This window comes from Micropterus salmoides, unplaced genomic scaffold (genome assembly GCF_014851395.1).
Source record: "Micropterus salmoides isolate LMB-PRFRI ecotype aquatic unplaced genomic scaffold, ASM1485139v1 Ms_hic_scaffold_2, whole genome shotgun sequence".
NCBI classification, from domain to species: Eukaryota; Metazoa; Chordata; class Actinopteri; order Centrarchiformes; family Centrarchidae; genus Micropterus; species Micropterus salmoides.
Window position 1 is genome coordinate 31944486 of NW_024041150.1, and position 26630 is coordinate 31971115.

The 26630-nt window shown below is 40.3% G+C and overlaps 1 pseudogene; it reads right to left on the reverse strand.

The window, feature by feature from the left end:
* Positions 1-2121: 2121 nt before the first annotated feature.
* Positions 2122-24995, reverse strand: LOC119912514 (annotated as a pseudogene).
* Positions 24996-26630: the final 1635 nt, after the last annotated feature.

Sequence of the window (26630 nt, forward strand, 5' to 3'; positions counted from 1 at the left end):
GTTCCATAAATGTTAGGGGAATGTAGTGTAGTGGAGTCCTAGAGGGAATGTCCTATCTAATTGTCCCCTAAACATTCCCAGAATGTCCTAAATGTTCCCTGAAGGTCCTCCAAATAACGTCCCCAAACCCTTTAAAGAACTCCACATCATGACTGTCTGGGAACATTGTGGGAACAGTAATAGGCGATGTTCCTGACACCAGTGGGACGTTCTGAGAACGTTTAATTTCCAAAAAAATATTGCCCTCGTAATGTTCCCAGAACATCCTGAATGTTCCCTGAAGGTCCTCCAAATAACGTCCCCAAACCCTTTAACTCCACATCGTGACTGTCTGGGAACGTTGTGGGAACTTTACCGAGCGACATTCTTGACACCAACAGGACGTTCTCAGAATGTTCTGGAAACATTGAATTTCTGAATTAAATATTGTCCTCTAAACGTTCCCGGAACGTCCTGAATGTTCCCTGAAGGTCCTCCAAACCCTTTAAAGAACTCCACATCGTGACTGTCTGGAAACGTTCTGGCAACGTTACCAGGCAACGTCCTTGACACCAGCGGGGACGTTGATGAATGGAAAATATTTTCAAATTAAAAATAGCATAGGCTACTTATTAGTAGGCTAATAGTCTGTCTTGATCTGCCAGAAAACGGGAATTAATACTATTCAATCACATGCTCTCTGAAATGTAATACCCTTGCAAATGTTTTTATTATGACTTAAAGAAGTTTTAGTCTTTAAGAAGTTACCACTTACTTAAACATTTCAGATACAAGTGATCTAAAATCTGTCCTGTTTTGGGCCTAATACTTTTATCTTCTTCCTCTAATACAATTGTCTCCTCTCTGACAGGGAGAAGATGATCTGCATCCTTCTTTCTTCTGTCTTTTGACCTCCTCGTAGTAGGCCACTGAGGTTGTAGGCCTTGGACCCAAACACCTCCGAGACACACTGTCTGCAGACATAGTTGCTTTGGATGGCATTGCCATGGCCTCCAGCACCACTGTGAGGAATCGGCAGTTATTTTGATCAAGACATGTCTTTTAACTCACACATAAAGCAAACTACAAGGACTGCCTATTTTCACCTTTGCAATATTGCGAAAATTAGAAACCTTCTGCATCGAGATGATGCAGAGAAACCTGTCCACGCATTTGTTACCTCAAGGCTTGACTACTGTAACTCTGTGCTTTCAGGCTGCTCAAAAATCTCTCCAAAATGCTGCTGCACACATTCTGACCAGAACTAGCAGGAAAGATCATATCGCCCCTGTTTTAGTAACTTTGCACTGGCTCCCGGTAAAATTGAGAATTGATTTTAAAATACTTCTTACATACAAAGCCCTTAATGGTGCCCCCCATGCTACCCCACTAGAACGCTGCGCTCCCAAAATGCAGGGCTACTTGTAGTGTCTAGGGTCTCTAGATGTAGAATGGGAGCGAGAGCCTTTAGCCATCAGGTGCCTTGGCTGTGGAATCAGACCCCTGTTTGGGTTCGGGAAGCAACCAACATTTCAACATGTAAGAGTAGGCTAAAAACCTTTTTTAGTAAGTCTTTTAGGGAAGGTTTTTCTTTATTTTGCGAGAAGGCTTATAGTTTAGGTTTAGGGTATTTTATGAATTTTAATACATTTTAATTGTCTATTTTATTTTATTTATTATTTGTTTTATAATTATCTATTTTATTGTTATTTTTTAATGTGTGTATCTTTAATTATCATCTGCCACTAACTGATAATCTGCCAATTATTTTCTAAATTAATCAACCAGTTTAAAGAAAAAAATTGCCCCTCACAACTTACCGGAGTCCAAAGTCAAGCGATTTTTGCGCCTGCGGTCGCTGCAATGACCTGGACCTATCCTATGAGTTTTGTGTCTGTAGCACTTACCGTCTAGGTAAGTATCAGTTTTCGTCACGGAATAATAATAATAATAAAAACCAGAACAATTACAATAGGGTTCCCAGCTCCGCTGGATCTGGGAACCGCGATGCCTTGCATTCACGGGTTCCCAGCCCACTCGGGCTTGGACCCCTAATAATAAATTCCCTCTCATTTACAGTTCAACACTCAGCAGCTTGGATTCAGACGGCTTTCTGTGGAAAACAATAAAACACACTAGAAGTCCAAAGAGTGACGTGTAGTGTTTATTCACAGCTGGACCGTCATTACTATAATCACATCTTTCCTCCCTCGCAGAATCAGTGAAATTAATCAGCACTAACATTACAGATTTGATTTGACTCAATCATTCAGTGATTACATAAAAAATTGATCACATTATACCGATATCATCAGCACATCTTGATTCGTCCCACAGTCCACCATATTTTTCACTGCTTCAGCAGGAAATACAATTTTGGGAGACTAACGGGCCCTGCGATGGACTGGCCTTTCACCCGATGTCAGCTGGGATTGACTCCAGCCCCCCGCGAGCCTGTACGCAGGATAAGCGGTTGACGATGGATGGATGGATGGATGGGGAGATTAACATATGGACAGACTACTATTTAGTAGTAATTGTCGACTGCTGGTAGATCGTAGCAGCAATGTGAAAAACAGAACTTTCTGTTGCTATTTCTGTTGTGACCGTTCACTTTGAGTTTCAATACAGCCGTTCACCTTTTACTACTGGCCTCTCTGTTTTTGTTGTCTCCGCATGTATCAAACAATGATTTGAGTTTTAAATTGACAGGTCCATCGAAGGCTAGATAAGAAAGTCACTATTCCTTTTCAGGTTGGCTACAACTTTTGGACATTTTCAATTGACAAATTAAAAGTGGAAAATTCACCAATTCAAAGTAGCAGATTCCTTGATGCCACTTAATAAGACAAGTTATCACTAAATTATTTGCTTTTATTTGCTTAAATGTAGCTGCAAGAATGCTTCGTTAACATTGATAAAGCATTAGCTACAACTTATAAACCCTTAATAAGATCAGATTACCTCTAGTAAGTAAGTTGAGACTGAACATTTTAGGATTTAAAAAAATTAAGGTGTAACTACTTTTCTCTGGGAGTAAACGTAGCCTACTTTTAAGCAAAGTAACTCTTGTTTTTGTCCTTGACCTCAGTGCTGGTTAAAATGCTTCTTCAAACATTATGTCTGTGTGCATTTCTAGCATTTCTCCTTCTCCGTAGACATCCTCCCATCATGCCATGCTTCTCTGGTGCTCCTCAGGGCCTTGGTCCTTTTGGGGTCCACCACCACGTAGTCCACACGTGTACGCTGGCCCCGTGCCCGCTCCTCACCTGCTTCAGCCTGCTCATTGCTGCCGCTTCCGCCTTCTGCAGTGCAGCGTTTCTGGTTATGGCAGACACACATTTTTTATTTTTCACTCACAATTAATTTATGTATCGATTGGTCCACTGCAAGAAGATTTACAAAATAAAACTGTTTCAAAAAGATGTGATGCAACAAATGACAAAGCAGATATAATTGCTTATCAATAAAATATACAAATTATAAATTTATCACACATAAAAAAAAAAAAATCAGAGGAAATAAGTGGAACCAAATATTAAGTATATTAAATATAATACAAGATTTTTAATGTGTTACACAGACAGGAGAGAGGTGTTGGCTTGGCGCCCTCTAGTGGCTGACCATCTAAAAGACATGCAAGATCATTTCTCTCAACTGACCAATTATTGGAAAATACAAACAAAACAAACGAACAAAATCCACACAGCTACACATGGCTGCACAATATATAACATTAAAAAAAACAAAAACAACATAGTTTGTTATATTTTGTGATTTGTGTGACATAACAGAGAGAAATTGATAGCAGGGTTACCTGTCTTGTTGGTGTCGATCGCCCAGTGTGGAGGTCCAGGTCCAGGTACTCCACCTGTTTGTTGCCTCTGGCTCGCCGTAGCAAGGGGCTACTGACTCCGCCTTCTGAAGCCCTGTGCAGCATAAGCCTCAGAGACTGTAGACACACACACACACACACACACACACACACACACATGTTTAGTTAAGCCTATATTAAAAGGAAACAGTAGAAGAAAACAGATGAGGAAACAGGTTAAGTAAGGAAGCAAAGTAGAACACTGAGAGAAGGAAATATGAAGAAGTGAAATGTCAGAAAGGAAAATGACAGGGAGAAAATTAATAACATCAGCAAGGAAGAAAAAAATAAAGTAAGGATGAATGACAGGAAAGATGCTAGAAGAAGAGGGATGTAAAGAAGGAAGGACTGCCCGTCTCCTCACCCACACCTTGCTTTCCGTGACCACATCACCCCCGTCTTCCAGAATCTCCACTGTCTCCCTATTCCCCTCCTCACCCACAAAGACCTCTGTAACCAGGCCTCTTCCGACCTCATAGACCAGCTCCACTACTACAACCCCCAGTAACCTTTCCCCACCACTCAGGACCAAGTACCTGGGGTGGGACCATCGCAGCCCCCTCCCTCTGGGACTCTTTACCCAAACACATCCGTGACTGTACTGACGTGGACACATTCAGATCACTTACCTCTTTAGATTAGCATTCAACCTCGAATGACATTACATTTCACCTGCTGTTATTTGCTCATTTTATTGTTTCACTTGCATTTATGTATTTTATGTTGATTTTACTGCTTCACCTATTTTTAAGTAGTAGTAGTAGTTAATGTAGCCTACTGGTTTTATTGTAAATTGAAATTAAATGTCTTATCATTATAAGAATTTAGGAGGAAGGGTGTAAAGAAGGAAGGACAGAAAATAAAGTAAAGCAGCACAGCATGGACTGAATGAAAAAAGGGAGAGAGGAAAAGGAAAGGATGCACAGTAAGAAGGAAGGAAGGAAGGAAGGAAGGAAGGAGGGTTTTACCTGTTCCCCGGCACTGAAACTGAGGCCGGAGGACGTCATAGCAACGTAGCTGTCATCGGGTTCATCAGAATCGGAGGAGGGGGACGAGCTGTGGGCAGAGGTCGGCCTGACTGTCCGACGACTGGACGGACTGACACACACACACACACACCAAACGTCATGAATATGAGCAGCAACAATTAGTTAATTTACTTTGATTAATCATTCAGGTCATTATTATCAGCAAAATCTCAAAACCTTCTCTGGCTCCATATGAATATAGTCAAGTTTGCGACTGGTGGTCGGAAAACTTCAAATAATTTGAAAAAGTTTAGAGCTGCAACAACTAATCAGTTCATTTAGGCTACTTTGATCAATTAGTAGCATAAATGAAAATTTAACTGGCAATTACTTTGATAATTTAAATTCATCAGTCCGTTTAAGTGTGTTGTTTGGACATACATAAGACATTTAAAGACATCATCTTGCACTCTAGGAAACTGCAATGAGGATTTTTTTGTATCAAGTAGAATCCCGCTTTCAAAACCATAATCAAGTAAAAGTACAATAGTATAATCAGTAAAATGTATTTAAATGTTAAACGTAAAAGTAGGCTCCTCGTTCTGAAGTGAAAGGTTTCCAGTGACTCCTGTGAAATAGGCCCATGACATTATTAGATCGTTAGTCCCAATGTATCAAAGTTAGAGCTGCATTTTACTGTTGTAGCTGCTCGAGTTATTTTATGCTTACTTAACTACTTTATACCCAGTAGGACAGTCCAGACCGAGGGGTTGGGCCCATCCAAAGGGTCACCAGATAGATTTGAGGGGTCGTGAGAGGATTAATGGGAGAGGAAAGAAGAAATTTCTGATAGAGAAAGTTGTATTCATTATTCAGACTTGTCTAATCTTTTTTTTGTGTGAAAAAAATTTGAACAGCTGTCAAATAAATGTAGTGGAGTAAAAATACAATATTGGCCTATTAAATTTAGTGCAGTATAAGTATTTAGTAGCATCAAATGGAAATACTCAAATAAAGTACAAGTATATCAAAAATGTACTTAGTACAGTACTTGAATAAATGTAATTTTCCACCACTGACCACTCGGGTTAGTAGTGATAACTTGCAGTGCTCCTGCATCACCACAGCGGGGCAGCAGAGTGCCACAGATTCATCGTAGCTGCCCAAAGATCATGACTCCCTTTCTGGCTGTGTCAGTTTTATTCTGACGCTGCAATAAAAACATCAAGCCACACACACACGAACCTACACAAACTTACTCTCGTGTAAAGGTTCGAGTGACAGGCGAGCGTATAGGAGGCGGGACTTCCTGCCAGTGCTGCTGCACTGGACTGATGTCTAGAGGAGGTGGTTTAACTGGGAGGGCGAGAGAGAGAGAGAGAGAGAGAGAGAGATTTTTCACTTTCTGAAACACAGCTAACCACAGAACAGAGAAGTTTTATGCAAAAAAAAAAAAAAGAACATTTTAAGGTTTGTTTCTCATCTCACCCACAGTCAGACCAGAGCATGTTAAGTATAAAGTACAGAATTGCCAACATACTTGTTTTGATAAGACTTTTAGTTTGGCAGATCAGGGGGTGTGTAGGGAAAAGATTGGAGTGTCTGCCCTGAAGTCTCACATGGTTTTCAGCCACTGATGCAACACACCTGGGAGGGTCGCCAGGAGCACAACAGTATAGATTGTACAGGATAAGCCAATAATGATGCATCTGACAACAACTGCTGGCTTTTTAGTTTAGAAGAAGGGAGGCTAGCAATTTACCCATTTTAGACAATTAGTCAAGGGTACACAGCAAATCCTAAATTCCCCACTAGGCAACCATTTGCTTTAAAATATCAGTGCAACAACTGTTGGGTCAACTAATTCCTACAATAAGTAAGTGACTACAATTAGGTGGTCAGGGTTAGGGTCAGAATGTCATACCTGATTAAAAGTGAAATGTTGGGAACATCCCTGCATTAGGCCTATTTAAATGAAAACGCAGCAGGGCATATACGTTCAGCACTACAAATAGGCTTAAGTGAGACAATAGATAGAAGAGAGTGATTACTAAAATAGATGGGAGAGGGTGAGTGAGAGGAATGGCTCCCATTTGGTGAGAATTTTAACTTTTTTGGCAGGTAGGCCTAATCCATCCCTTTCACGTTCATCCATCCTTGAATCCTCGCAGTGCTCTTCTTTTTTTTCCTTCTTTTATTGATGGGTGATTATTTTATTTTTTTCTGTTTCAAAAAATTAAACAGGAGGACAATGGGAGAGTATTGTAAAATATGGGATAATCCCGGGAGAAATGGGAGGGTTAAAGACCCGATTTACACTTCATCGACTTGGATGGATCTGATCTCCAAAAAAGCTAAGCGTTAACGCATTCAAGAAGCAGTCAAGATGGATTCCTCGAGAGGTCGCATTCTAGCCAGATGTTAAAAACTTATAAATGCAGCGATCTCTACAAGAAACATACGTAATCAGTCAGTTACTTACGTCGGTGAGTCATGATAATGGCAGCTAAAGTTACAATAAAATTACTGAAGTTAGCCGTTTGTTCTCTGTCACACTAAAGGAAGACAGCTCCCGCGGTTTTCACCAGAGATGGGGACTCAAGTTTGAGACTCGTCCTCAAAAGACTTCAGACTTGACTCGGACTCGAAGTGCGGGACTCGTGAACAATGTTTATTTTTAGGAAATGTCTGATGAGCTCGCTGTTATTCCCCTCCCTCCGTTACCTATAAACCTGCATACGTAACACACAGTATCAGCTACGCCACATGTGAGAGAGGACAACAAACAGCTGTGTCAGCTGCTGTGCCAATACAATAAGACCAAAACAAAGAAGCGCTGACGGCAAAATAGGTTGGTAACCTGAGGTTAGTAAACATGTTTAGCTCAGCATTGGCCATCTAACGTTAGCTTGCTTCTTGCTTTTGCTACGACCTACCGGAGGTTAACTTCAACTGTCGTTCGTTATGAAAAGATGCATGAGCGTTTGTTTGCTTGCCAAACTTGTGGTGGTCAATTACTAATAATTTAAGTCCCGCTAGCTGCCATCACATTAATTATTAACACTGGCTGCAAACAGGTTACAGGTTTACTGTTGATCATGTAACGTCATAGTTTTATTTAGCTATAATGTTACACTAGGTTTTAGAGTCAACGGGGTTTGTTGACTTACAGTAGTTAATAAGATGTAATTAATTGCATTGTACATTACATGGTTGTGCTCAGTAAGAGCAAAACAGGTTACAGTTACAGAATTCCTTATAGCTATGCAGTTTTATAAGCAGCCTGGATTGAACACAACAGGTGATACAACATTCATTATAACCACGAGAGACTTGAGAATCGACTTGGACTCTAGCTCAGAGACTTGTGAGCATCTCTGGTTTCCACACATCATATCAAATACGAGCTGACCGTGCAGTTTATGGCCAAGGGAGCGGCGTGAGTGAAGTCAATAAAACTTTTGTCTCGCTCATAGCTCATAAATATGAGTCATTCATATATTTGTGTTAGTTGTTGGATAATTGTTAGCTAATGGCACACAAGAGGGACTGCAATCACCTGGCCAACAGAGAGACGCGTGTAAATGAAAGTGATTTTATCATTTTAAATGGGCCAGTTTCTTCAACCGACTTTAGTTAAGACTTAACTTAACCCTCATACGTTGTGACTGTGTTATTGTTTTTCCAAAAAGAAATGTGTGAGTAAAAAAGTAAAAATACTAATGGGGCTTATTATGTTGAAAATGAAAATAAAAGCTCTGTACAGGAAGTGAAATCTCAAATGAAGAAGCAGCATTTTGAGAGCTGAAGAATCAGCTCCCTAACTGTGAACATGTATTAATATTTAATGCCAACTTTTCTATAAGCTACAGCTCTATATATGGAACTGCGTGTTTGTGCGCGTGTTGCTGTCATGACATTGTACTGCAGCCTTGTTGAGCAAAGTGGAAGCAGATTAATAATTAAAACTAAAAGAGGACAAAGGGGTACATGAGAGAAATGAGAGAGAGAGAGACAGAGAGAGAGACAGAGAGAGAATATGGTAAAAGAAAGTGAGAGAAGAACAAGTAAGAAGAAATGATCAACTATTTCGGGAACAGAAACAGTCTCGGTTGCAGATGTTTCAGACTTTAAGTTTACAAACAACGACAGAAATGTGTTTTGCCAAGTTGGACAGAATCCAGTGAAGGAGACACGACCAAAATAGGGAAGTATCTTGTGGCAGAAAGTAAGTATTGATGGAAACAAGAGCGTAGTGTTCAGTGCTTCATCAAGTTTTACCAGTTTCACATTTATTTTCTGCAAGAGTCCTGTCTCTTGGCAGCCATACCAATGTAAACCCTGCTACTGCTGGATGACTGAAAGCTAAGCAGGTTTGGGCTTGGCCAGTACCTGGATGGGATACCTCCTAGGAAAACTAAGTAGCTGCTGGAAGTGGTGTTGGTGGGCCAGTAGGGGCAGTCTTCCCTCTGGTCCTAATAATAAGATCCCAGTGCAGTGATGGGGACACTGTGCTGTAGGAGATGCCGTCCTTCAGATGACACGTTAAACCGTGGTCCTGACTCATAGTGGTCATTAAAGAACCCATGGCACTTGTCGTAAAGAGTAGGGGGTTCCCCGGTGTCATGGCAAAATTCGCAACCTAGCTTTCTCCATCTGAGCATCTAATCATCCCCCTCGTGATTGGCTCAATGTTTCCTTCCTTCTCTGCCTCAAGCTGATGTGTGGTGAGCGTTCTGGCCCTAAATGGCTGCCGTGCATCACCCAGGTGGGTGCTACACATGGTGGTGGCTGAGGTGAGTCCCCCCCACTTCACTGTGAAGTGGGGGGGACTTCAATGATAAAGCGTTATATAAATGTAATGCATTATTATTATTATTATTATTATTATTATCAAACAAAGACCAAGCTTCTATCAAACTATTGATGTTTTTACCTTCTGCACAAGATAAGTTTCTTTAATCTAACCAAAGAAGCTTTGGGGCCACCTCATTATCATCCATTTTAGTTCTCGCCTAGATGACATTGATTTGACAGTACTGTAGTTTGCACTAAGATCACTCATTTTGTTGCTTGATAAGCAAAACCAGAAGCTGCTGCTGCTAACCTGAAACTGATGGACTGTTCTGACATAACAACCCTATTGTCAGCCAAAAATTTTGATATTGGACGATTCTGACAATGTTGGTTTTTTTGTTGTTGTTTTTTTTGACATCCAATACAAATGGTTTCTGCTTTGTACAATGTCTTTGCATTTTTGTTTAAGGTTGGTAAGATGATGATTATGGCAAATAAACTATAGTTAGGGCTAAGATTACACCTGGTTAAGATTAGGGAACAATCATGGTTACAGTAAATTAAAAAAATTTATGTTAATTGCATCTCTGCTCCAGGAAAGTCCAGTGCATGAAAGTAGTCCTCGCTACACTCCTATCCAACACTCCAACCTCCACACCCTTACTTTCCACCTACATACTTCCTGCATCTACAGGCAATGGACGTAAATCACTTGAATGTAATTCCCAGGATACCTCATAGGGAATGAATATCATCTGCACAGTCCTCCTCTCCCACAACATGTAATATTTGACTAAATATTCTTGACTCAAGGTCGACTCTAGGTTTGCTTTTTCTGGTGGTTTGAACCACATCACACACATCTGTATCAGAGAATAAAGTTTTTCCAGTTGCTCCATTTTCTGATTAAGACTGTAAGATGTGGTGGGAAGTTCTGGAAAAAGCTAGTAAGTGGGTTTGTCATCTCTCACATCTGTTGATTACGTTTAAAATCATTTCAGTCTGTGTTTCCTGTGTTGTCAGTTTAATTTTTACCTCCTGTTTTGTGTGTCGGCTCTCCACCAGTCCGGACGTCTGTTCTCCCCGCAGGCTGACTGACACTAACTCCTGCAGTGATAAACAACATCAGAAAGCAGCAACCAGGCTGCACCACTACAGCTACTAATCAATGGGAATGTTTAGGCTACTCTTATTGTGAATAATTTACATTTTAATTTTTGTGCAAATCAGTGTAACAAGAATATCTTAAAGTGAAGCAAAGTGATGATTGTGTTTAAAAATACATGTACAACATTGTAGATACTGTTGAGAAATTTTAAAAGATAAAATACATTTCATTTCAGTGCAAACAACGATGGGCTGCAGCTTGTTGACTTCTATTTGGATTACTTTTCTCATTTTTTAAATTAAGCTCTTGTTGAACCACAAAAGGCCTCTTGTTTAAGAAGAGATTGAAATCATGTCATGGTTCGAATTACGGAGTGGGTTGGGTTGGGGGGGTCTGACCGACTTAATTAAGACCTGGAAAAAACAACAGTTCAGGGGGTCTGTCTTACCTGTAATTGTAAATATTACAATATATTTCCCATATTCATGCCTCAAGAATATTGAAATACGATTTCAGATTTAATGGACCATACCGTCCATTGAATGTCTTGTCTGCCTGCATCACTCCAAGCAGCTCATTAAAGCCCAGTGAATCACAAAACAAGCTTTTATGAGAGTGACTGCTGGCATGAGACTTGCTGGAAGTTTTGCTCTAGGTGGTGACCCCTGCCTACAAAAGTTGTTGTGTGGAATGGGGCATTCAACAACTGGCGCAATTAAGACTGCAGACATAAAGTATGTTTTGTAATGTAGTTATTTAATGCTGTTGTGTTTGTTTGACAGAGATGTTTATAAAATGATTGAGCAACTGGTATTTCTGGATACCGAGCAGTAGTGAAGGGATTAAACATCAAATCAAGCTTGAAGACACAGGGTTAAGTTTAAATTTCGGAAAAGCTCCTACTCACCTCTGCGATGTGGTTTCAGGTTGCGGTGGATCGGAGGGGGCATGGCTTCGACTGGCTCCTTTCCACCGACAGTGTTCATGGTATTCCTCCGGAGAGGCGGGTGAGTGGAGCGACGGGGGTCAGGGGGGAGTTACGAAAACCCATGTGGGCGGGTGGGGGGACTTGCCTCCCCAGGGATGCCAGGTCACCTGTGGCAGGCGTGGGATGAATAGGAAGGGAGGGAGTTAGGGGGGTCATTGGGACGTAGTTGGCATCCTGGAGCTGGACAGAGGGGTCAGAGGAAGGAGGTGGAGGCACCCTGAAACAAGAGAAGAAGAAATTAGAAACTCAAGTGCATTTTTTAAAAAATGGGCATCCGTTGGTTGTTCAAGCTGGTCTGTGTGTCCAGTTTAGTGAAATTTTATAAAATAAACATTTAAAGAAACATATTATTAGTATACTATATTATTTCAAAGACAACACAAAGATCTATCAGTGCTTTTTGTTTAAACTGCAGAACAAAACTGATTTTATTAGGGCTTCTATTTTATGTTTACAGCGTGTTATATCTGTGTTCTGTCAAAGCAAAGTGGAATGAAATCTGAATTTGAACACTTTAACTTTTATCATGACATGAGTCACCGACATCTAAACAAAGACCAGTCTTTCAGTTGAAAAGGTCCAGGCTCCTTAAATCCACACACAGTTGCATCATATCATGTATCTTCTGACTAACCTTGGTGCAACAGGAGGCTCAGTGGTGGCAGCGCTCATGAGAACGTAGTGTTCGTCCACATCATCATCTTCAGAGCAAACGCTACCCAGAGGTACCATGCCTTTATTAAACTGACAGAGAGAGAAAGAAACTTATATTTAGAAATGATAGCGATAAAGAAGATAAAGAGATGGAATACATGAAAATATTTAAAATTTTACTCTTGAGTTTTAACTTACGAAGTAACTGCTGAAGCTCTCGCTGAACTCAAACATGCTCGCTCTGTCAGACAGTGACTGAGGGATGTAAAGAGACTCATAACCTGAAACACAGAGTATAAAACTTGAAAAGGCGTAACAGCTAGCCTGGCAGTTAACAAATATGTGCCTACTAGCTACCTACTAAGTATGTCTAGGTGAAGTCTAATTAACGTGCTGTGTCTTGTTTGTAAAAGGCCAGGCTAGCTTTTCCCCTCTGCTTCCAGTCTGTATGTTAAGCTCTCTTGGATGTAGGTTCATATTTAGTGCACAGACATGAGTGGTATAGATCTAACTCTCAACAAGAAAGCTAAGAAGTATATTTTGCAAAATATTAAAATATATTCCTTATAATTGTTCCATAATTCCACAAGGACAAATGAGCAAGTACCAAGGACCGCAGCCCTACCTACTTTTGATTAGCAAACATGTAAAATAAATTTAAAAAAAGATACAAATTAAATAAAATTCTTCAAGAGCTACTTTGTAAATGGACTGTATAGCAGCAGCGTCATTCTCCAATGAGAAAGTGATAAATTATTCTATCTAAAAATGTATTGGTTGATTGTGTCATGTGATGTAAACAAAACTTTTACTACAAAAATGCTAGCCACGTGGCGCTGCTTATGACGCTACTTTGTAGCTTAACGGTTTTACTGACAATGAGTTCCTGAAAATAACACGAAAGTTATGGGAACTGCAGCTGCGGTCACTTCACCCGACGCTGACCGTGAAGACCCTGAAGCTTGAGAAGAAAGCTCTGCTGCTCTACCTTGCTGGTCTGCTGCTGTACCACACAGCGACAGCCCTGGTCTGGATGTAATAATAATAATAATAATAATAATAATAATAATCTTTATTTGTAGAACACTTTTCAAAAACAAGTTACAAAGTGCTTTAACAAGTGTAAAGACAATAATACAAAAACAATACAAGACAAAATACACATTTAAGATAAATATAAAATAAGTAAAATAGAATAAAATAAAAGGGATAAAATAAAGTCAAATAAGATCGGGAAAGGCTCTCCTTTAAAAGTATGTTTTAAGAAGGGACCTGATTTCCTCGGGCAGGCTGTTCCAGAGCCTCGGGGCCCTGACAGCAAACGCTCTGTCCCCTTTAGTTTTCAGTCGAGACTCTGGAACAGACAACAGACCTCTGCCCGAGACTCAAGGTACGTGCTGGTGCGTATGGGACTAAAAGGTCAGAAATATAACAAGGCGAGAGGCCATGAAGAGCTTTAAAAGTGATCAATAAAATTTTAAAGTCAATTCTAAAACATACTGGGAGCCAGTGTAATGAAGCTAAAATAGGAGTAATGTGGTCATATTTCTTTGTTCTGGTTAAAAGCAGCTGAGTTCTGGACAGTCTGGAGTCGATCAATAGATTTTTGGGTTAAACAGGTGAAAAGGCTGTTGTAATAATCCAGGTGTGATGAGATGAAGGCGTGTAAAATGGTCTCGGTGTCCTAAAAAGTTAACATAGATCGAATTTTTGCTATATTTCTAAGTTGATAAAAACATGATTGAACAAATTTTGTGGTGTGCTGCTCGAAATTTAAATTACTATCAAACCAGACACCAAGGTTCTTTGCCACAGGCTTAATGTGATTTACTAGGGAACCAGCAGATGGCAGATGGCAGTATTTGCCATCTGCTGGGACCCGATCACCAGGATTTCTGTTTTGCTACTGCCTCGGTTGCCCCAATGTGCCACTGTGTCTGGTGCGTCTCATTCAGCCAGCAAAGTCTCCATTCGGTGTTCATCTGCCTTGGCTCCAGCTGAAACTGGCCACTCTGCCTGTTTTGTCGCTGTCATTGACCCAGGCCCATGACCCAGAGAAGACTAAATAGCTTGATGTGTGCCCACACACACACACACACACCACACACACACACACACACACACAGGATTTTTTGACCACAGTGGATGCTTTGAGGATAGCCAGGGACTTCATACAGCATAATGACAGACAGAGACAACATAGATAGCCTACAAATATTAAGAGCAGGGGTGAGTTTAACGTTTCTTTTTAAACTACTTTTATTCTCTATATTGTGTTAGCTGTAATATAACGATCGCAAATGGAAATAAATCTGGAGCGTGTGTGCTTGAACGTCAGAAAAAAAAATCTGTAGGCGATTTTTAACTATAAAAGGTCTATGGCAGGCAGCCACATCAAGCTCAGGGACCACAGCCCATGAGCAAGCAATGCATTCTGATGTCTAAAAATCGTTTTGGCTTGTGTCGTGACGCAAATCAGTTGTGTGATCAAGGGGATGCTGGTGTTTTGTGTGTGCGTTTTGTGTGTGTGAGCGCGTACGTGTGTGTTGGGTGGTGGTATTGCGAGTGGGCCCGACCAAGTTCAAATGTGTTCCACGGTCCATGATGAGTACAATGTAAAAATCACATGTAACTTTTTGACAGAACATTTGTTCAGCTTTAAGACATCTTCTGCAGAGTGGAAACAGATCTTGACCACGTATGAAGGTAAAAATGGACAGAGACAGCAGATAACAAAGCATCAAGTCTGAGCATGTATGAATATAAACAGAGGTCTGGTTGAAAAAAATCTGTTGTGGGGCAAAGGTCTCGTCTTATGAATTAAACTAATGCTAATCAAATTATGGTGCAAACAGGCACAAATTGTTTCAGCTGTAAGGATATAATCCCTCAACACTGCCGGTTCTGCACAATAAAGCAGCTTTATAACCACAGTGCTCTCTGATCTCCTCTGAGGAATCACGTTTAAAACTCTCTGCCGGCTAGTAGTGGCGATCCTGCTTCCTACAGGGATTTCACGCCCACTGGGAATTAGGAGCATTATTTATTTCCACTGATTAATGCGCCTACCAGCACATTCAAAGCTCACTAATAAACACGGTACAAAAAATGGTGTACAAATGACACATTGTGGATTTACAGGTCATGTGCCGGAATATTTCTTGGCTGGGTGGACTGACTTAAGAGTGATATTGATCATCTCTCTGCGAATAGACATAATATATTTTAAAACCAGGCTGTTAATTAAGTCAGGACAGACAGTTCACTTCTTACCTGTCTGTGTGCGTCCTGGCGCAGTGACAGTGTTACTCCTCGGCATACCTCCTCCCCGTCCCTCCACACATCCGTCCCTCCTCTCTGACTCTGAGCTGGATCGAGGGAGCATGCCCATGGGCGAGCTCTCTCCCTGGGCTGCGATATTTGGGGGCTTCGGCGGGCGTGGAGGAGGAGTCCTGGTGGGGGCGTGGAGCTCCGCCTGGGTTAGGGAGTCCACACTGGGGGTAGAGGATGGGCGGCGAGTGGGTCGTGGTTGCACGGCTGTTGCTGGGCGGGGGATTTGGTAAGCACTAGTGGTGTGCGAGTGCGTATTTGGCTGCACGGTGGAGTGTGTCTCATCACTCAGAGATATCTCCACAGGCCGTAGGTGGAAATCCAGGGAGTGCTTCCTGGGATGAGGAGATGGGTGACAACGAGCTCTGCCAGCTCGTTTCTGGAGGTCAGAGGTCATGCTGGCATCCAGAGACTGGCTTAAAGGGCTTGTCATGGTGGCAACTGTCCACAGGGCTGTCCTATAGATGGAGGAAGAGGAGGAAGACGGATTTGGGAGGCCGTTGGGAAGGAGGGAAGGAGAGGAGGAAGAAGAAGAAGAGGAGGACGTGTAAGAGGGAGGAGGGTAGAGGTTGTCGTTGTAGTCGGTTTCAAGAGAGGTGGAGGAACCTGAAGGAGGTCTGGACACAGAGATACAAAATGAGAGCGTTAAGTCAGGAATTATGAGTAACTGTGTGACGATTTTTAAAAGGTTCGAATTCAGTTTCTATGTGCTTCAAATCAAAGAGCTCCAGGTGAGCTCCAGTCAAATCACCAGATCTCAGCAAATGACAACCAAAACTATTTGGCATTAGATACAAACTTGTCCAAATAAGGAGGTTTTATTGCTTTGTGTGAGGTTTTTTTGTTTTTTTTGTTTTTTTTAAATCCATGGGTGTGATCCAAGATAAACCCCTAATCCTGTTCTGAGATTCAACAAGTCTGAACCTGTAACTCTAACTATCAGCCTAGTTGATTTAACTTCAGCTGATTGTCTTTAGTCTGAACCAGAGTGGAAAAGTTGAATTTGTGCATGTACTGTATGTATTTTGGGGTCATTTATGTTATTATGCTTACTTTACTTGATGGTAAAAGCTTTACTCAAATGGACGCCAACACTCACATGACTCATAATTTACTGTTTACTATTATCATTGTTATTATTTGTTTTGCTTGTTTTAGTAACTGATTTTAAATGAAGTTTACAGTTTGTAAAGAAATATGGCTCTCTGTTTTGGTTCTGAATGCTACAGTGAAGCGTGGCATTATGGGGACCTATAATTGAGGTCTATATACCTTAAACTCACCAAATAATTTCACTTTGCATTTGCTCATTTGTGAAAAGCTGAGCAAAACAAATAAGATTTTATTTTTTTCTGTACATGATGACTAAGCCATGTCATGTCTCCATGACATGATGTGTGTTTACCTGATGTGACTCTGGCAGTGTGACAACCACAGGTAATCTTCTGCAGCGGCATCATTCCCCAGGCTTTCCACACTCACCGCATCATATGGGGGTGGGACTGACCCTGTTACCGCGGCAGTGCCTCTGGTTGGGGTGGACGCTGTAGTGGAGGACGAGCCAGAGACAGGAGGTCTCTGTGGAACTGTAGAAAGAAAGCCACTTAAATGAGAGATCTAATAACAATAACTCCTAGCAGGAATGAAGTTATGAAGAATGCTAATGGAGTTATGAAGAAGTTATGAGAAATTCTTCTAAGTTCCCGCATCTGCCTGCAGGGCATTGGAGTATCTGAACTATTTTCTTTAAAGCTCAACCTATCAACATGGATCTTTTGAAGCTCCAGCGCAGACGAAATCTGATAAATTAACAGTTAGAACATCTGCTAGAAACATTCGAAAATCTCTCAATATAATATTAAATCAAAACCTTTCTGACAATATCAATCAAAACTAAAAATGATTATCTTTGTAAAGGTGGAGTTAGTGGCTGAGCTGTTGCATTACATTTTACATGTGTACATAATAAAGTGGCCACTGAGTGAAGGCATTCAACGCTAAACTGGTGTGAATAAACCCTCTTAAACAAATCCTGCAGTCTGACTTGTTTTAATATAAATACATTTTTAGTTTAGCTTTTACATTATGGGATATGTCTAATTTACTTCAAATATGAATTCCCAGTGTAACCGGCCCCGAGGTTTGTAGTACCGTCTGGACTCAAACTTGTGACCTCAGGAATGGGAAGTCGGACGCACTAACAAGGAGGTTAAAACCCATGGGCACGAGCATCTGTTGCTAGCACATCTCTTAAAAGTCTAGTGTGTAATATTTAGGAAGATCTTTTGACAGAAATGCAATATAATAAACATAACTATGTTTTCAGTGGTGTATAAAAAGACCTTACATAATGAACCGTTATGTTTTTAATACTTTAGAATGAGTCATTTCTATCTGCATACACAGTAGGTCCCTTTACATGGAAGTCGCCATGTTGCACTGCTTGTCAGCCACCGTAGCTTCATCTACACTCTTGCAAAGGGAGGGGTGAGCGGTGAGTGAGTCCTTGGTTGCAAATCAGCAACCCTCAGCACTAGATGCCACTAAAACTTACACAGTGAACCTTTAAGGCGTTGGGGAGTGAGGTTTACTCACTGCACAGCCAGCTGGCTACCGTTACACCAGCTATGGGAAAAGATGTATATCAGCGAAAGTACAATAAAAATGTGTTGGGCTCCAACAAATGCCTCATAGTGTTACACATGCTGTCAAAAGTTGATCTTGACATGATGGGGCCTGGAGGTACAAACCCCTGTATTGTGTAACCTTTGACTCTGAGTCCTCCTATTGGCCAATTGATCTTATTCTTTAGGCCGAGATTGTGAGTCAAAAAGTTACAAAAACATGAGTTATAAGCCTGGATACAGAATGAATCACCATGGGTATTAAAGTCTTAGCTATTATAACAAAAAGAAGACAAAGTTAAAATTACTGTACAGGGCTAAGCTTATATATAATACCATATTTTATGATATTTTAAAACATTTACCATATACACATCTGAGTCACCGACACACACAATCCCGAGGATTTATCTCTGCATGTTCTCTCTCCTCCCACTAGTTTTCACACTGGCTCAGACACGACCCACACACATATCTATCCTTTTCAAATGCAAAACAAGAAAGGTGCAAGGAATATTTTGATTCCCTCCCTCTCTCCGTCTTACCGTCATCGGTCGGGTTGAAGCCACAGAGCAGGCAGATGGAGGACACCCAGCGGTTCATGTCCTCTTCAGACTCAGCCACCAGGTACCAGGTCCTCTCCTCCGTCCTCAGGTCGAACACAAAGCTGCTCTCCAGCTCCTTCTTTGTGAATGTCAGGCCAGCATCCACCTGAGGGAGAGAGGATACAGAGAGGGACAAGAGGCAGAAACGTTTTCCTTTTAACAGATATTACTAAAAAATACAATGAAAAGCCCATAAAACTCGAGCTTAAAACTAAAGACAATTCAATTATATATAATTTTTAAATGTTGAAGCATTTATATTGAGTTAGCATTAAATCCAGAAAATTGAGTCAACCTTAAATTGCAAGCATCTGCACCACACAGTGATAATCTCTCCACATATTAACTTGAGTTTGGTGAAGTGCAGTGCTTATCCATAAATAAATACATACAGTAGAATAATTACATGAAGAAAAAAAACATATAGATACAAAATAAATCAACATTTTATCAAACTGAATATTGAAATAACAAAAAAGAAAACAAATACACAATACTAAATATTATATTATTTAAACTTAAACATGCCCAATTCGTTTCAGATTTCTTTTGGTCATCAATTAATGAAATTAAATGTTTATAGAAGTATTAAATCAATACTAAAATCATAAAAATAATACATTTTGGCTCATAACACCCAGCGGCCGGACTTCCACTGACATTCAGTAGTTCTCCAACATGATGTCAGACCGTCCTGTGTCTGTCGGTTTACCTGTTCACATAAGTTCAGATTAATAGTTCTGATTGGCCGGCGGGACTGCTGGTTCTTGTAGTATTGCAGGACATCTGGCTCACCAGTCAGCCGACCGCTTCGCAACACGAACCAACGCCTCTTCCATGCCTGGAGAGAGTCCGATACAGTTATTACTAGAGATTATTCAGTAGTTTTTTCCTTATTTTCTTGTTAACATCAAACAATATCTAAATTATAAGCTTTTAAACATACAGATTTAATAGATGTCAACATTATTATAATTACTTTAAGGTCTTGAGTCGGTTTTTATCTAAACTGACATCTCCACCCACTTACACAAGATTAAAGGCTGCAAATTTCATTACACGCCACAATACAAAAGGTATTGGACTGAAGGAGATACTGTCATAGATTCATGGTCCTGAGAGGAGGATCTCTTAAGAATAATGTTTATGGGCCCCTGACCTCTCCTGCAGTCGTAAGGACAAAATTGCCACTTTTTCCACACTAATTATTTTCTCACATAATGATCATTATGAAATAAAATAAAAAACAACCTCCTGTCTGTACTGGATGCTGGACAGTTGGAAACAGTAAGTAGCTTACCTCAACCTGCACGTAATTTACAGACAATATTAAAATAGATCCAGTTTGATACGTTCATTTAGATTTAATTATGGCTGTTAAATGTTAATTTTACTATAAAAATACACTGAGACAGTAAAAGATTGCCTTATGGACATTTTTATGGTGGCTTTTAATCTTGCATCAAATAGTGAACTGCATACTGTTTGCAGACTTGCATGTAAAAATCACCAGCAGTAAATATTGTGCTAGTACTAGTATTGAACTACAAAAAACAAGACAGTTGCAAGCCTTTAATTAGAGTTATGTAAAGCTTTTGATTGGACAGTTAGGTCCTAGAGATGTGGTGAGAACAGCTGCGCAGAGGGGGCCCAGTTAGATTTTTTGTCATGGGGCCCAAAGTTCCTGGTGGCGGCGCTGCCCGTGAGTGATACACAAGATGACACCTCATATTTCAGTCATGACTCACCATCTGTGTGTGTGTGTGTGTGTGTGTGTGTGTGTGTGTGTGTGTGTGTGTGTTTGTGGATTCAGTGTTAGTATGTAGGTAGTGTGTGTGAAAGACACATCATGATTATTTAAAGGTGTGAAGCCGAGCATGAAGAAGGATTTTAAAAATAAACAGCATGTACACACACATCCTCGTGTCACAATCTTCGTGGGGACACGTCATTGATATAATGCATTCCCACAGCCCCATCGTAATCTTAACCATCATAACCCCCGACACTAAAGCCAAACAGTCCTTTAAACTTGTGAGATCCAGCATTTTGACCCACAACTGTAATGGACCCCACAAATATAGTAAAACAAGTCTACATGCACGCACTCTACCGATTCACATTTCAGTGACATGATCTCTCTGTTGAAGAGTCACTAGAAGTATGTTCGTGAGGTGTGGGTACCTGTGTTGTAGCTCGGCTAGGCTCTACAATGAGAGGTTCTCCTATTATTAATGTTACTGTTCGACAGCCCTAAATATCTTATGAAGCTCTGAATGTAGCACAGTTATCTGTGCGCTCATGTATGTGTATATGACATTGTTCTTCAGCGCTTATCCAGCTTGCTAATGCTGATGCAACCAGTATGTGAGAGGCACAAACTAAAGCTAGATTTCGTACATAATTGGTGCAGCAGCTGCTACCATGGTCGGGGGTCATTATATGTAATAGACCTCGGACTCTTGCCTATTTTCTCACGGGTAGGGAGAGGTGAAAGAATTTGGCTGAACCAAACTTTCAAATCCAAGTAGACACATAGGCCTACAAAATAATCCTGATAGGAATATCTGTGATTATTTGAACAGTGGTCCCCCCAGTAGTGTACAAGTAATGTTTAAGTCAGCTGTGGTGGTTTCTGTTTGTGTTTAAGGTAAAATGTCAGTTCAGCTTCAGTTTATGACACAATACATTTCATCTGCCTGCACAAAGTACTATAATCCTCATTATCCACACTGAGCTACCTGAATATCAGCAACTTAAAAATCTGCTTTCATTTTGTTTCGTACTTTGACCTCTGACCCTGACAGGAAGAGGGCACAATGGCTCTAAAATAACACTTCCTCCATCCTGCCTCCAAACCAAAATTAACAGCAGATCTGAGTAACACATTTCCCACTGTTCCTCATTTACTGATCTATTCCTCCTCTTCACATCTCATTTAATGCTTAGTTCTCAGAACTGCACACGTGACCTTGCAACACTTTCAATTTTACAAAAATCGCTGTATACACTGAAGGAATGCAGCACACTGAAATTAAATGTCTTTGCAGACTTTTCACCTCTGCCTTATCCCTTCAAATCCTTTTTGCTATTATTGTTTACTTAAAACTTTCCAGCATGGAACTGAAAAGCATCAAAATAGTTTTCATATGACATGTCATTTATTCTGGTTTATCACTTCTTGGGTCTTTGTGGGCAATTTTGTTCATCACTGCTGTCAGTTTTGTTAACTTGGCACTCACTAAAATAATGGCTGAGATTGCAGGACGCACCATCGTTGGTTGTAAATTAGTAAAGACTTTATCAAGATTATATACTGTGTATAAGTGTTTCCCAACCTTTTAGTTCTTGTGACCCCTTTGAAATAAAGCTACATTTTCTTATGAATCTGTGTTACAGTCACTTGTTGGTGACCAGTTCCACTAAAGATGATTATTCCTTCTTAGATTATTTCATTTAATGTTTTTAGAGGCTTTAGGTAAACTTATTCAACAAATTCTCACAGAAAAAGAAAATCTTGTGACTCCTTGGAGGGTCCCTAACCTCAGCTTGGGAACCACTGATCCCTTAATTGCAATGGGTAGTTCGTAGATCAAAGTTTAACCGTGATGTCGGTCTGTAAGCTGCCATGGATGTTTTTCTAACAGACAGTTTGGGTAATAATTTTCCTGTTCCCGTGTCATTTCTCTTTTAAATAAGTTTGACTGAACTGTTGGCTTGTCTATAACCTGATTTCTTAACCTTCTTTATAGCGATGTCATGTTCCCAGATCTCAGCTTTTAATTTCGGTGTGTGCAATGTTAATTTTAACATCAGTGCACTCTTTGTGGAAATATCCTCTGATGGAAAAACACGGCTGTTTTTCCATCAAGCTGTGAGATCTGTGATACAGGAGAATCTCTCTAACCTTTGCAGATACAGCTTAAACTGTGTGTGTGTGACGTTTGTTATTGTACTGAAGGTTGCAGAATTTTTCATTCAGCTTGGTTCTGTTCCAGTCTCAGTGTGTGTGTGTGTGTGTGTGAGTGTGAGTCTGTGTGTGTGTGTGTGTGTGTGTGTGTGTGTGTGTGTGTGTGTGTGTGTGTGCGTGTGTGCGTGTGTGTTTCCAAATCTTCTAAATCTTTAGGGAGGCCCCGTCTTCCAACCAGGCCCAGCTGAGAGTGATTAGTTTATTACATAACACACACACAGCTTTCGACATAACAGGGAGTGTATGATGAGGTACAGTCCAAGACCTCTGGCCCAATACTTAACATGAACACATGAACACAGACTCAGCCTGCTGCAGCCATTATAGGGTTCTCCCTGTCAGTCTTGACAGTTGACACGCAGCTGGCCGTATATACAACAGTTGTACAATTTTTTTCAGTCATCATTAGTTTCAGCAGGGCATGTTCTTCTTCTCTCTAACCAATAACCCCCCCCCCCCACCACACACACACACACACACACACACACACACACACACACACACACACACACACACACACAGATACAGTAACAAGAGAACAGGAACAAAGAGTAAATGAATGAAAGAGAAAGCGACAGAGATGTATACTAAAAAAGACCACAGAGAGAAATGTCTCTGGAAAGTAAGAATGAGAGAGAGAAAGAAAGAAAGATTAAGTGAAAATATGGAGAGATGAGATTACTGTAGCTCAACTGACTGGCAAGGCATGCCAGATATGCAGTGTGTGTGAGTGTGTGAGGAAGAACATGCCCTGCTGAAACTAATGATGACTGAAAAAAATTGTGAATTGCTCCAGAATTTATTAGATTTTGGTGTATCCATTTCTGGATTTGAAACTTGCAAAGTACCATAACATTTTTGTGGATTAGCCAGTTAGAAATAACTTTCTCTCTGACAAAGGATGCTGTTTTGATCAGCAATAGCTTAAAATCTGTTGTTGGGGAAAGGAAGGTGTGGATATTTCTTTACAGATTTTTACTCTATGTATTTAGAAATACAGTTTTTAGGTGTCAGTGAAACATTAACAACATTTCTTAGTTAAGTTTCTGCTAGTACTGAAGTTTACAAAATATTATATATAGATTGAAACAGTATATTTATCTGTGTTTTATTACAGATATCTTGCACGTCACAGTAGCTAGGCTAGATATTACTGTATATTAAGTTTATGATTATGACTCTGTAACTTTAGGAAATGACTCAGTGTGTAAATAGTGATTAAACCGATAGCTAATCTACTCACGAGTGTGTGTGTCTTGTGGGTACATGTCAGCATCTAAAAAACAGTCACTACTGATGTGTATTTGAGCAAGGTACTGACAGCCAACAAGCCAAAACACACAATAAACATACAGTTACTTTAGAAATGTACTCTTTTGATAGCATGCAGGACCTTTTTTGAGTTTCTGTAAAACTTATTCTCAGGGTTTTTTTTGCTGAAATCTAAAAGAACAGTGAAGTACTCACATAACGGCGTAGCTTTTTCTCTGGTGGTGATTTTCGCAGCCAGCCCTCACACACCACCTCCCCTGCTCCACTCATCCTAATACCAATAAAACGTTCTCAGCTAACACAGCTTCCAGTCAATGAACTTGGCTTCCAATTAGTCGATCGGGCTTCCAATCAGGTGTCAAAGCTGAGAGACTTCCAATAAGTAAATTAGGATTCCCGGCATTCAATCCAACTTAACCAATCAAGTGTCAAATGAGTCAGTTTGGTATCAAATCAGTAAGAGCTTTCAGTCAGGCTTCCAATCAAGGGTAACCCTGGCTAGTTAGACTTCCAATCCCACGATCAGGCTTCTAATCAGACTTGAGATCAATTGATTTGGTTTCAAATCAATCACCAAGGCTTCCCATTCTCCAACCGATCTGATGATCTTTAAATCAGTAGACCAGACTTCCAGTTGCTTGACTGGAAATTAAATCAGTTGAGAAGGCCTCCAGTCAACATATCAGTCTTTGAGGAGAGCTTGTGCTGTAATCGATCAACAGGTCTGTTGGTTGATTGATCCATGTCTCCAGCAATTTCGATCCTCATGTGAAAGAGCTGCTCCTCTATCCATGGCTGAGTCACACCTCCTTCTGAGAGGGTTTCTACTTCCCAGCAGACTCTCTGTTCCCTCCCTCCTCTCTCTCTCTCTCTCTCTCTCTGGTCATGCGATAACCAAACACAATGCTTGGGTTTAGACATTCCTTCTCTTCTCTCCTCCCACTTTTCCCTCCTCCTCCTCCTCCCCTTCTGCTCCTGCTCAGTACAACAGGAAACTCCCACTGTGGATATGTGTTTGTGTGCGTGTGTCTGAGAGAAAGTTTTCTCATGCTGAAAAAGACATGCTTATCAGTGTATAGGAAGTTACTTAAAAATTCACTTTCTCATTACAGTAATTACAGAAGTAATTACATGACTCATCACCCTCACATCTCATATTCTGTATTTAAAGACAAAGTCAAATAAAAACATACTTTAAATGTTCTTAGCCTATAATTTTGTGTCAGTTGTTCAGTTATATTTTGTTATATGCCAAAGGGTAAGTTTTTTATTTGTGGATATAAAAATAAAATACTTCAGTATTTAGCATATAACTATCTTAAACCTTTTGCACAGTACAGTAACACTTAATCGTTATCTCATGGGACAGGATCCAGGAGAGAAAGATAATGGGTCAGAGATGGTTGTTTGGACATTTAGAACATAGTTTGGGTTTAATTGTTGATTCTCATCCAGAAGAAAGAAGACATTGCAGTTAAACAAGCAGCCAACCTTTGGTTTGGTATTAACTGGCCATCAACAGCTAACGCTATAGCCTTGATGACTGACTGCATGCAGCACTCCAGAAAGGTCTAATCCTTCAGCTGAATGCTAACCAACTGAATGGAGGCAAAGCTGCAGGTGGTTGGCACAATCTCAAAATAAAACAACTTTGGAGCATTTTATTTTCTTTTATTGGAGCATTTTATTTTCTTTTATGAGAAGCTAACCAACAAACCACACGTCCTGCCTGTCGGCCAAGCTAACAAGCTCTGGAAAGTAAGAATGAGAGAGAGAAAGAAAGAAAGAAAGATTAAGTGAAAATATGGAGAGATGAGATTACTGTAGCTCAACTGACTGGCAAGGCATGCCAGATATGCAGTGTGTGTGTGTGTGTGTGTGTGTGAGGAAGAACATGCCCTGCTGAAACTAATGATGACTGAAAAAAATTGTGAATTGCTCCAGAATTTATTAGATTTTGGTGTATCCATTTCTGGATTTGAAACTTGCAAAGTACCATAACATTTTTGTGGATTAGCCAGTTAGAAATAACTTTCTCTCTGACAAAGGATGCTGTTTCGATCAGCAATAGCTTAAAATCTGTTGTTGGGGAAAGGAAGGTGTGGATATTTCTTTACAGATTTTTACTCTATGTATTTAGAAATACAGTTTTTAGGTGTCAGTGAAACATTAACAACATTTCTTAGTTAAGTTTTGCTAGTACTGAAGTTTACAAAATATTATATATAGATTGAAACAGTATATTTATCTGTGTTTTATTACAGATATCTTGCATGTCACAGTAGCTAGGCTAGATATTACTGTATATTAAGTTTATGATTATGACTCTGTAACTTTAGGAAATGACTCAGTGTGTAAATAGTGATTAAACCGATAGCTGAAATTTAGCCGAAAAGCTAACCAACAAACCACACGTCCTGCCTGTCGGCCAAGCTAACACATCTTTCAGCTCAGTGCTGAG